Source organism: Oncorhynchus keta, chromosome 10 (assembly GCF_023373465.1).
Source record: "Oncorhynchus keta strain PuntledgeMale-10-30-2019 chromosome 10, Oket_V2, whole genome shotgun sequence".
NCBI classification, from domain to species: domain Eukaryota; kingdom Metazoa; phylum Chordata; class Actinopteri; order Salmoniformes; family Salmonidae; genus Oncorhynchus; species Oncorhynchus keta.
Genome location: NC_068430.1, coordinates 25,894,773 through 25,907,412, shown reverse-complemented (window position 1 = coordinate 25,907,412; position 12,640 = coordinate 25,894,773). Strand labels below are relative to the sequence as shown.

General features: G+C 41.9%; 1 pseudogene; it reads left to right on the top strand.

Moving 5' to 3' along the window:
* The first annotated feature begins 10,677 nt into the window (after positions 1–10,677).
* Positions 10,678–11,528, top strand: LOC127932177 (uncharacterized; annotated as a pseudogene).
* The last annotated feature ends 1,112 nt before the right edge of the window (positions 11,529–12,640 follow it).

Genomic DNA, 12,640 nt, shown 5'->3' with positions numbered 1-12,640 from the left:
ACTTCAATCAGCATGCTCAATTCAGGTTACAGTACGATTCTAGCTCAGCACGGTGAAACACTGTCTCTGCAGAATGGTGTGCAATACTATGACTAAGCCTATCCATGGGGGTAGGACAGGCACATATTTGAGTTGGCTTAAGAGGGACTTTGAGGAAAAATACATTATTGTCATGGAATCCTTTTCTACTGTTGGATAGTAGCTACGACACAACTTCTATGCTAGGTAATGAGAGGGAGCCCCTACTGGTCTGTTATTTCCAAGTAAAAATTACACTCCCTATTCCTTATCCTTCTATTCTGTCAGAAACATTTAATTATTCAATATTTGCCATATTTCTAAGCACATTTTTGTCATTAAATAATTCATATTAAATGTACTCAAGTAAACCTATCCACCGTTGTGAAATAAAATGTACAGTAAGTGAGTGAGTGAGTGACATTGGACTACTTCTCTAGCTACCATCTTTATGTTTGAGGGATGAATTGAATTGATGATACCATAGCTCGAAAATACCACCCCAATCTCCCTCTGTGATTCTACTCAGTCAGTTAATTAACACAGTCTCTGTTCCCAGACTGAATAAGCAGTGTGTTGATGTGCATCCAGCTAACAGAACTGGCTGTGTGAGGAGAAGATGGGGAGTACAGCTGATGAGGAAAACCACCCTTTCATTTGACTGGATGTGTTTGGCAGCCTGTCTCCAGGTTATCAGTGCTCTGGAGTCACAGGGTAGGCTCTATCTGGCCTCCCATCTCCTGATACCTGCAGAGTAGATAGAGGCTCTGGTAGTTGTATGTTTCCCAGCGCTAATTTCAGATGGAGATTGACAGCAGCAGATAAACACATAAAAAAATATATAATAAAAATCATTGGAGTTAGGAAGGACGAGCCTCTCTGGCGTCTGCAGTTGATCACTGGAAAACATCTAGTTGATTTATTTCTGAAGATTTAGTGATGTTTTTTACCCAATGATGTGGTTGAACGATGCTTTAAGGGATACATAAAACGATGTGATAGCTGACATGCAGTTGTACACTGGCAGCAGGGTTCACCCAGGTGGCTTCATACCCCATTTGGCATTGAGCCTACAAATGCATCTTGTCATGTGCAAAGCCATTTCCACATCATGGGTCCTTCAAGGTGCAGAACAGTGGTGGAAAAAGTACTCAACAGTCATACTTTAGTAAAAGTAAAGATACCTTAATAGAAAATTACGCAAGTAAAATTAAAAGTTACCCTTAATAAAATACTCCACGATTTAATAAAAAAATGTACAGACAGACAGAGGCACACTCTCACACTCAGACATAATTTACAAATGCTGTATTTATGTTTAGTGATTCTGCCAGATCAGAGGCAGTAGGGATGACAATGTGTTATATTGATAGGTCTGTGAATTGGACCATATTGCCCAAGCATTCGAAATGTAACAGGTACTTTTTGGGTGTTATGGAAAATATATGGGAGTAAAACGTACATAAGGAATGTAGTGGTGTAAAAGTTGTGAAAATTATAAATATTAAAGTACAGATACCCAAAATATAGTACTTCAAAGTGTTTTACTTAAGTACTTTATGCCATTGGTGCACCATGGCTGGATGACAACTATACAGCCAGTCCAGTACAGACATAAGCCGTACATTCCAAAATAGAAATTTGACATCAAAACAATTAAGAGGTCAGCAGCAGAGAGTTTCCATGGTCATTTATAACTAAGGATTCAGAAGATTCTGCTGCTCCATTTGATGTCACACAAACAAAGCAAACAATCACTGAACATCAAAACCCAGTGATCATTTCCCACTATAGAGCTTACATCTATCTCTCTGATGTAGACCCTGATGGAGGATGAAGAAATTCTCCCTGTCCCCGAGGGCCGTCACAGTGTTATACAGGAGAACCATCAAGAGCATACTGTCGGGCTGCATCACAGCCTGGTACATCAACTTCACCACCACTGACCACAAAGGCTCTACAGTGGGTGCTACGTTCAACCAAACACACCATTGGGTGCACACTGGTGTCGTAGGAAGGCCAAGAAGATCGATCATCAAGGACCTCAGTCACCTGAGCCACAGCCTGTTCTCCTCACTTCCACCAATCAGACGTCGGCAGTATAGGTGCATCATGCCAAAAACTGACAGACTGGCCATTAGATTCTACCCCCAGACCATCAGGCTGCTGAATAGCCACCAACAAGCTACATGCTCCCCCACCCCCAAACCCCCAATAGACATTTATCATTGCTACAGTTGTAAATATGTATTTATTATTATTTTTATTATTGTTTCATTCACTTCTCTTTTTTTACCTGCACTGTTGGAGCTCTGAGTTTAAGAATTGCACTGTACCCTGCAATTACATCTGCGACCCTGTGCATGTAACTAATAAACTAATCTAATCTAATTATTAGAATTTGAAAGTGACCATAGTCATGGCCCAAAGCTGAAAGCCAATAATCAAATATTCTGTGACATGAAAAAGTGCATATTGTCAGGTAAAGAATAGTATTAGGATAAATGCATTTTGTTTAATTGCAAACAATGCACTTGAAAACGTCTTTAAAGAGATAAGCATCCGATAATTGTCCGTCATTGTCACGTGAATAGACCCATTCCTTCCCCACTAGATTAGTTGCCTAGCAACATGTGGGCTAAACCTGTTGTCATAGAGTAGACTTCTCCTGGTGCCCTCAGAAGCAATCTACTGACCAATGACAGATGTGGGAACAGCTCTGTCTATCAGAGGCATCTGGGTAAACCATTCAGATTTTTTAACCTGACTGTTTTCACTGTATTTAAATCTGTGGCAAGAGCTCAAATGACCTGTGTAGGTCTACTCAGAACCATATGGAAATGACTGTGGGTCTACTGTAATATGTGTGTATGTGTTTGTGGTTGAATGCACATGTTTGTTTTTGAGTATTTCATATCACCAATATCTTAGTTTGAGGCCATCATCATAGACTGTGCTACAGCTCCCCCTCCTCTCCCTCTCTCTCGTTCTCTCTCTGTCAGTGTTTTCCCTATCGTGCTAATGTTACTCCTGATTATGTACGCTGTTTTACTGGTGCAGAATGAGACCAGGGTTAATGCCATTTAACCAGACATATTTCCAAATGCCCGGCTTTTGTTTCAGTGTCTAATTGTGTTTAATTTCTTTGTGTTTTTGCAGGCGCATGATTGTAGGTTTGACAACTAACTATGAAAAATGTGATGGTGTCCAAAATGACTGAGCCATGACATTTCACTGCAGAAAATAAGCAAAAAAGCGTCAAGCCTGTCAGAGGCCAAATACTGTATCTCCCATTCTCCTATGAAGAAAAATGTAGTGAGACTGTTAAACAGCAAAGCACACACAGGTGTTCAGATACTAGTCCATCAAACACTACTATATAGACCATGAACGCCTCAAGGCAATGCACAGAACTTTGTTAATACCTATGAAAAGAATATAGGAAAAAACTGTGGTTTCACACAGAGGAAGGACAGAGACAAGCAGAGAGACTATCAAATACATGCTCCTCTGAGCTTCATCAAAATATACTATTGGCCGCAAAGCTCACCATTGGAAACGAGAGACAGACTATACAATATTGTAAACATTGGATGTGCTCTGGGACGTCGGCCAGTTGTACAGTTGTTGCTCTGGATAAGTGACTGGCCTGCTCTCTGCTATAATTCCTCCAATAGGTGCAATATGAAAGAGGCTTAAACAGAGGAGAAGAACAGTAATTGTTCCCAGTGTCACTGTGCTGTCTGCTCCATCCACACCCAGAGAGTGTAACACTGCTCTGTGCTCCAGCAGCTTAACGCGGCCTGCTCTGGAACTGTCTTGCGTTACATCACTCACCCACACAGAGAGAGATCTGAAAAAAGGTCATGACAAAGGCACACTTTCCCTTTTAAATGAACACTTTCTCCGTTGGTCGTTCTGGGGTGTCTCTTGAACAATTACAATGATAGCTAGGTAAGACATGATGACCTGCTTTAAGAATGTGAAGCATTGCATTCCTGAGAAAACGGTGGCATCAGTGGTGGTAGGTCTGCCATTTAAAGATCCAATGCAGCCATTTTTATCTCAATTTCTGGGTAACAATAAAGTACCGTACGATGATTCTTTTCAATTGAAATGGTCCAAAAGAAACATGAATTTTGCCAGGACTGTCTGGGAGTGGTCTGAAGGGGAGGGGGAAACTGAAAACTAGCTGTTATTGGCAGAGAGGTTTGGAACTCTCTTTCTTATTGGTCTTTTATCTAATTTACCACCTGGTGATGTCGCCAGGCGGGCCAAAACTCCATCCCACCAAAACAGACTGAAATTTCAGGTTTCAAACTGCTCTTACACTAAAATTATCATAATTTTCACAATTTCACAGTATTATTCTAACCTCATAGCGTGGAAATATATATAAAACACAGAAAAATCCAATGTTTGATTGCGGTGGGCCTTTAAAAGTAGGTAACAGTTAATGACAAACTCCAAGTGTGTGAGATGCTGTGTTGTATGTGATCATGCTTCCACACCTTTGTTTATTTTCAGGAAAAACGTATGTTGACGGTTACTTTTCATGGGGAAAATGATAGTTGCACGTAAGGCCTTCTGCAGGGGTCTATAAAGGTAAGCAGCCCTGAACTTAGCACACCGTACAGTAAAACTGCCACCTAGTGTCTAGGAAACTCAACAGCAAGAGATCCTAATTCAGATAGGCAATGGGTTGAGGGAGATATCATTGACAGTTTCCTGTATATAATTTATATCATGCAGTTGTCTGAAGTAAAAAAATATATATATAAAATAAGGACTTTCCACTCTATGTTGATGGAAGAGCAAAATCAAAGTACTCATCTCTCATGGGCAGATTCTGCAAAGTTGACCAAATTACACAAGATTTTACTTCTGGGTTAACCGAGATTAGCACCTTACAGTTGTTTTTTGTGTGTGTTTGTTTGCCTGTATGATGAGCATAACAGTACTCCACAGTAGAGACTCAATGAATATGAATGTAATACCTCTTGTCAGATCTCTAGATTATGGTTAAATCAATGAAAAATAATGGTTTCATGTCTCTGATGATACATGTGTTGCTGTATCAGGTGTGGTTATGGGGGCAGGACTGATTTGTTTTTCTCCAGTAGGCTACACGTGTTAGGGTACAGGTGTGAGTGCTGTGCTGTGGCTGGTCAGCACATGTGCTAAAACACACTTCTGGTCTATTGCCCTAGAGGAAGATGAGACTAAACTGAAGAGGACGTGACCAAACTGAACTAATGGATACTGTGTATTTTCTTCTAATACTGCCTGCCCAAAACCAGAGAGGAACACACAACATAATCCTTCACTCTTAATACATTTACTTGACATAACTCCCTTTTAGGGATATTTTTGCTTTGCCATCGTCATCCCAGGATTATAACTGTACATTTACAGACTCTTTCTTAGGCTGAAGAAAAACAATTTTAAGTCTGTATAATCCCCAGCTATTCAACTAAAGCCTCTGATATTTCCCCACCTCTTTTTTGTGTGACCAGCAGGGGGCGTTATGACTGTAATGTCTTCTTGACATTGGGTTAATTGAGACACTGTAACTATGGTGACAAAGACACCCCACACTGCCACTGGTCAAAGCTTTATATGATCAATTAGTTTAGCTTTTATGTTATTAACACTTTAATTGGAGATCTAATCTACTGCCTGCATAGGCAAATGTTGATTAGAGACACAGAGGTGTAGATCCTTGTGGCTGGTTCATTTCTAATTAAACCTTAATATGTTTGTTGATGCTCTTACTGTCTAGTTTTAATTGCCCCGCCCTTATCGTGAGGAGTTGACAAACAATGTTTCCAGTCATTTTGACTACTGTAGTAGAAGTTAGTTGCCAGTTGTTTTCAAGTCAGCATTAATATTAACATGGTTATAACAATCCCACCAGTATCTGAATGATCAAATTTGACTCTCCCTCTCTCTTATCACCCACCCACACACACATGCATGCGCGAGCACACGCGCACACATAAGAGCTACAGTAGACAGTAGGTGGGCATCACTTTAACATGACAGTTATCATGGCACAGAATCACCCCTATTCACCTCTTCTCAGAATCTTAACGTGCAGGAAGAAATCGAGTGTGAGTGAGCGGACACAGCTGCGATCCCTGCAAAAAATTCCTTCAGTTGCTTTGCATCTATTTGCAGCCTTTTCCCAGCATTCTCTGAGGGGTGGTGGCACTATGTGCTGGTAGAGCGATGCGAGTTGACCTTGGAACGGTCACATGCAGCCTCCTTCAAATGAACAGTGGCTCTTCCTGAGGGGGGCAAAACGTCCATTTTCACATTTGGGGGGAAAAAGCCCCTCTGAATCTTCAGGTGGTGACATGACCACTCTGGAGACTGTGGTCTGGTCTGGTAATGATCTAAAAATATATATATATATATACTGTATATATATATTACAGTATTTTACAATCCCTTTGGCACTAATTTCAGAACCAGTCATTTTTCAAAACTCTAGACACAAAACTCAAAACGGTCATCACTTGTAACACAGGCTGTCCAATGTTCAAAACATTGCATTGTGCATTCATATCTTTAAAGAAACCTTGCACTTGCAGAATCATTGGTTCAAATAACTCATTTATCATGAAATACCATAGGAACATTCATTTAGATCACCCACACACAAGATACCGACAGTTTCACTGTGTAGTTTTTGTACGATCATTAAATATTGTAGTACAAAATATGTGATACATGTTTTATTATGGTACTACACGTAAATACATCACTGTAGAAGGACTAGTAGAGAGAATGCTACAGACACAGTGGAATCATTGAACAAAATATGAAATTCATTGATGAAATACAATAATATCACAACATAGGTTTCTTTGAATCAAAGCAAAAATAATTAGCTACAAAACAAGAAAAAAACGACAGTAAAACATCAACTGCAGTGTTCCTCACCTGGCTTACTGTAAAACATCAACTGCAGTGTTCCTCACCTGGCTTACTGTAAAACATCAACTGCAGTGTTCCTCACCTGGCTTACTGTAAAACATCAACTGCAGTGTTCCTCACCTGGCTTACTGTAAAACATCAACTGCAGTGTTCCTCACCTAGCTTACTGTAAAAAGAAAAACAAAAGATTGATTACTGTACTTCTATATTTCCATCAGCTCTGTTTTGTGGATTTGGCCACAGGTTCTCATCCACATCACAATGGATGTTTTCATTAGCCAAACATCTTGGGAAGAATCTTCGGGCGAATCCATGCCTGACACTCGGGTTTTAGAGAAGGATAGTATGGGGGTAATTTCAGGGTGGTAAATTGTGGTTGGGCCTGAAACCATGCTTGCACTATTTGAGCATGGTGGAACCTGACATTATCCCACACAATGACATAGGCCATGCCATCAGCTCTACAGACCTGATTTAGCTCATCAAGGAAGGTTACATTCGAACTGCGAATCATGTGGCTGCATGCAACTCAATATACAGGGTATATAGTGTAGAGAGCTTTAGATGTTGTTCGACCAAACATTAGAACGGGCAAGATGAGTAATCTTAGCAACTTTGACCGTGGTATGATTGTTGATGCCACACATGGTGGTTCCAGCATCTCAGAAACAGCTGCCTTCCTGGGATTTTTACCCATTACAGTCTCTAGAGTTTACAGAGAATGGTGCGATAAACAGAACACATTCAGTGAGCGGCAGTTCTGTGGGCAAAAAAAACCTTGTTAAGGTCAGAGGAGAATGTCCAGACACATTCAAGCTAACAGAAAGGCCACAAACGCTCAAATAACAGCTGTTTAAAACAGTGGTGTGCACAAGGGCATCTCTTAACGTACAACACCGTGAATAATTCATGCTGTTGTGGAGGCAAAAGAGGGTCCTACCCAGTACTAGATAGGTGTACCTAATAAAGTGGCCAGTGAGTGTACAGTAATGTCAAATCTGAAAACATGGTCTGGAAAAGTGGTACATGGGACCATAGAAACAGTGTCTGATAAAGGATGATGATAAAATATTACATCCACAGATAATGTAGTCCAATTGGTTCATATTCCACGGTAATTGGCGTCAATGGATCTCGTAATCCTGAAACTTTCATGATCTAAACATGGAATATTGTTCATCAGTTTCCGTAAAACTATGCATTAAGACTAATGCAACAGTTACTTATCATTTTGAGCAGTTGTATCAATTGATAGTTAGATCATTGTAATGAAAGGAATAGACAGTCATCTCAGATGTAATGTCTGAATTGCATTTTGAAATGCAAATACTTTGATTTTAAGTTGTGTCATTTTGAACAGGTGATTTTAGTTCAATTAACAAATTATTTTAGCTTAATGTGTATTGTATCCAAGCAATTGGAAAAAGTGTTAAGAGTTTTGAAAAATGTGCATTTTGATCATTGCTTGTGAGTTTTGTGTCTAGAGTTTTGAAAAATGACATTGAGGTCCCGAAATTAGTGCCAAAGTGATTGTAAAAAACGATATTTTACCAGGTAAGTCAGTTAAGAACAAATTCTTATTTTCAATGACAGCCTACCGGGGAACAGTGGGTTAACTTGTTTAGGGGCAGAACGACAGTTTTTTGTTTGTCAGCTCAGTGATTCAATCTTGCAACCTTTCGGGTACTAGTCCAATGCTCTAACCACTAGGCACATGTGCTCTGTGGATAAGAGATTATCTAAATTAATATCAGTCAACATCAATATCTCCCTATGGTCAATCATTGTATTGACCATTGTTTTACTGACCCTGGCAAGCTTGTACAATTCTCACCATCTAAAAACGAATGGCAGGCATCCCTTCCAGAAACAGCTGTCTGTGACTTGGCTCATGAAGAAAATCACATCCAACTAAATGGATAAAGTATGCATGAGATCCTCTATTCTTCCTGCTGACTTCTTTTAGATCTTCTGTGGTGCGAAGATTAGCCAATCAGATCTAACAGTTTCCTAATCGCTAGGACAGCACTTCAGGCAGGCAGAGAGAGAGAGCGTGAGAGATAGAGGTAGAGAGAGTGTGAGAGAGAGAGAGGGAGAGAAGGAGGAGAAAAGGAGATGAGAAGAGAGGGATTTGTGTGAGCAGGAGAGTAAAACAGAGGGAGAAGGAGGGTTGGAGTGAGAGAAGAGATGTTGTAAAATTAGCCACGCTGTCGCCTGGTTTTCACTCATCTCTATTGGAATTATAATCTCTTTGGCAGAATCAGGAATCCTCGCTCACTATCATCTTGCCTGCAGGTAGTTTACAGTCCAGCTCTCTTCTCTCTGCCTCGGCTGGCTAATTAGAAGACAAATTGCTCAACCTTCAGCGGGCAGGCTAGGAATGGCTATCGCATAGAAAGGTATGATCATATCAACAGAAAAAGACAAGGAAAAACAGGGTTCTGTTTCATCACAATAGTCACACACAGAGAATCAAACACATTTTTATGTCAGGCAAAATATATTTCACCCATGCATTTAAATATGACTGTACACTGTGACTAAACAGGAGTACAACTCAGTCTTGGAAAAAGTCCCTGCTCCACATTACATAACATTATGGCTTCAGTGAGTCTGAGTCACATTCCTATTGGCCCTTGGACTGTGTTAAGCCGACAGCCATGCTGACTGTTTGCCTGGGCTTCAAACAGGGGATCCTTCAGTACCACAGAATTCTCAGAACCATGCACGTACAATTGGAATATAGAGAATCACATCTAGTCAATTTCTATCTGCAATGCTCTCTTTAATTCTGGGCAATTTAGGTTTATTTGTCAAACTCTATAAGAATCCACATAATATATGTAGCCTACAAGTAATAGAAGTTGCCTAAATATAATGTGAAAACCCAGCAGAATTGCAGTTCTTGGCACAAACTGTTGCGCCTGGCATATACTACCCCGTTCAAAGGCACATAAACATGTTGTCTTGCCCATTCCCCCTCTGAATGGCACACATACACAATCCATGTCTCAATTGTCTCAAGGCTTAAAAATCATTTTTTAACCTGTCTCCTCACTTTCATCTACACTGATTGAAGTAGATTTAACAAGTGACATCAATAAGGGATCATAGCTCACCTCACCTCACCTCACCTCGCTCATCAACTCATCCCTGACCGCTGGCTACCTCCCTTCCGTCTTCAAGAGAGCGAGAGTTGCACCCTTCTGAAAAAAACCTACACTCGATCCCTCCGATGTCAACAACTACAGACCAGTATCCCTTCTTTCTTTTCTCTCCAAAACTCTTGAACGTGCCGTCCTTGGCCAGCTCTCCCGCTATCTCTCTCAGAATTACCTTCTTGATCCAAATCAGTCAGGTTTCAAGACTAGTCATTCAACTGAGACTGCTCTTCTCTGTATCACGGAGGCGCTCCGCACTGCTAAAGCTAACTCTCTCTCCTCTGCTCTCATCCTTCTAGACCTATCGGCTGCCTTCGATACTGTGAACCATCAGATCCTCCTCTCCACCCTCTCCGAGTTGGGCATCTCCGGCGCGGCCCACGCTTGGATTGCGTCCTACCTGACAGGTCGCTCCTACCAGGTGGCGTGGCAGAATCTGTCTCCTCACCACGCGCTCTCACCACTGGTGTCCCCCAGGGCTCTGTTCTAGGCCCTCTCCTATTCTCGCTATACACCAAGTCACTTGGCTCTGTCATAACCTCATGGTCTCTCATATCATTGCTATGCAGACGACACACAATTAATCTTCTCCTTTCCCCCTTCTGATGACCAGGTGGCGAATCGCATCTCTGCATGTCTGGCAGACATATCAGTGTGGATGACGGATCACCACCTCAAGCTGAACCTCGGCAAGACGGAGCTGCTCTTCCTCCCGGGAAGGACTGCCCGTTCCATGATCTCGCCATCACGGTTGACAACTCCATTGTGTCCTCCTCCCAGAGCGCTAAGAACCTTGGCGTGATCCTGGACAACAGCCTGTCGTTCTCAACTAACATCAAGGCGGTGGCCCGTTCCTGTAGGTTCATGCTCTACAACATCCGCAGAGTACGACCCTGCCTCACACAGGAAGCGGCGCAGGTCCTAATCCAGGCACTTGTCATCTCCCGTCTGGATTACTGCAACTCGCTGTTGGCTGGGCTCCCTGCCTGTGCCATTAAACCCCTACAACTCATCCAGAACGCCGCAGCCCGTCTGGTGTTCAACCTTCCCAAGTTCTCTCACGTCACCCCGCTCCTCCGCTCTCTCCACTGGCTTCCAGTTGAAGCTCGCATCCGCTACAAGACCATGGTGCTTGCCTACGGAGCTGTGAGGGGAACGGCACCTCAGTACCTCCAGGCTCTGATCAGGCCCTACACCCAAACAAGGGCACTGCGTTCATCCACCTCTGGCCTGCTCGCCTCCCTACCACTGAGGAAGTACAGTTCCCGCTCAGCCCAGTCAAAACTGTTCGCTGCTCTGGCTCCCCAATGGTGGAACACACTCCCTCACGACGCCAGGACAGCGGAGTCAATCACCACCTTCCGGAGACACCTGAAACCCCACCTCTTTAAGGAATACCTAGGATAGGATAAAGTAATCCTTCTCACCCCCCTTAAAAGATTTAGATGCACTATTGTAGAGTGGCTGTTCCACTGGATGTCATAAGGTGAATGCACCAATTTGTAAGTCGCTCTGGATAAGAGCGTCTGCTAAATGACTTAAATGTAAATGTAAATAGCTTTCACCTGGTCAGTATGTCACGGATAGAGCAGGTGCTCTTAATGTTTTGTATACTAAATGTATATATAGTCACTTTTGAGGCTTTTAGAGCCATGGTGATTTGGGTGTTATTATTCTGCACAAAGTACAGCAATTTGAGGCTGGCAGAAGATGACAGGCTCATCTTGAATGGGCTAGAGTGATGGTCACAAGGGTAGGAGGGTTTGTAGGGTTTTTTCTTTATTTTTTAGTATTTTCTACATTGTAGAATAATAGTGAAGACATCAAAACTATGAAATAACAGATATGGAATCAAGTAGTAACCAAAAAACTGTTGAGCAAATCAAAATATATGATGCATTTTATATTCTTCAAAGTAGCCACCCTTGGCCTTGATGACAGCTTTGTATTCTCTCAACCAGCTTCATGGGGTAGTCACCTGGAATGCTTTTTTAACAGTCTTGAAGGAGTTCCCACATATGCTGAACACTTGTTGGCTGCTTATCCTTCACTCTGCGGTCTGACTCATCCCAAACCATCTCAATTTGGTTGAGGTCGGGGATTGTGGAGGCCAGGTCATCTGATGCAGCGCTCCATCACTCTCCTTCTTGGTCAAATAGCCCTTACACAGCCTGGAGGTGTGATTTGGGTAATTGTCCTGTTGAAAAACAAATGATAGTCCCACTAAGCCCAAACCAGATGAGATGGCGTATTGCTGCAGAATGCTGTGGAGCCATGCTGGTTAAGTTGGAGACTTTTATCTCCCTCACCAACTTCAAACATCAGCTATCTGAGCAGCTAACCGATCGCTGATGCTGTACATAGTCTATTGGTAAATAGCCCTCCCATTTTCACCTACCTCATTCCCATACTGTTTTTATACTGTTTTTATTTATTTACTTTTCTGCTCTTTTGCACACCAATATCTCTACCTGTACATGACCATCTGATCATTTATCACTCCAGTGCTAATCTGCAAA